The sequence below is a fragment of the Acanthisitta chloris genome, unplaced genomic scaffold, assembly GCF_000695815.1.
Source record: "Acanthisitta chloris isolate BGI_N310 unplaced genomic scaffold, ASM69581v1 scaffold14929, whole genome shotgun sequence".
Taxonomy (NCBI): Eukaryota; Metazoa; Chordata; class Aves; order Passeriformes; family Acanthisittidae; genus Acanthisitta; species Acanthisitta chloris.
The window spans coordinates 7761-8106 of NW_008689940.1; the positions used below are offsets into that span (position 1 = coordinate 7761).

The following is a 346-nucleotide window of genomic DNA, read 5'->3' on the forward strand; positions in this document are numbered from 1 at the left end:
TAAAGCCTTGAGCAACCTGCTCTGGTGGGAGGTGTCCCTGCCCAGGGCAGGGGTTGGGTTGGGGCTATCTTTAAGCTCCATTCCAACCCCTTAACATACTATGAAATAAAGCAGGAGGATTCCTGTGCCTGCTGCTGGTGTGGAAGGTGGTGGGATCCACATTCCTGATACCACCAAGTACTTCAGGAGAGCTGAGGTGTGTCCTGCCTGCAGCACACTCCTGGCACTGCAGGAGGATTCCTGTGCCTGCTGCTGGTGTGGAAGGTGGTGGGATCCACATTCCTGATACCACCAAGTACTTCAGGAGAGCTGAGGTGTGTCCTGCCTGCAGCACACTCCTGGCACT

General features: G+C 55.5%; 1 protein-coding gene across 1 annotated transcript in view; it reads left to right on the forward strand.

Annotated features, from left to right (window-relative positions):
- GOSR2 (golgi SNAP receptor complex member 2) overlaps window positions 1-346 on the forward strand; it is a 6758-nt gene that overhangs the window by 6104 nt on the left and 308 nt on the right. The window lies entirely within an intron of this gene.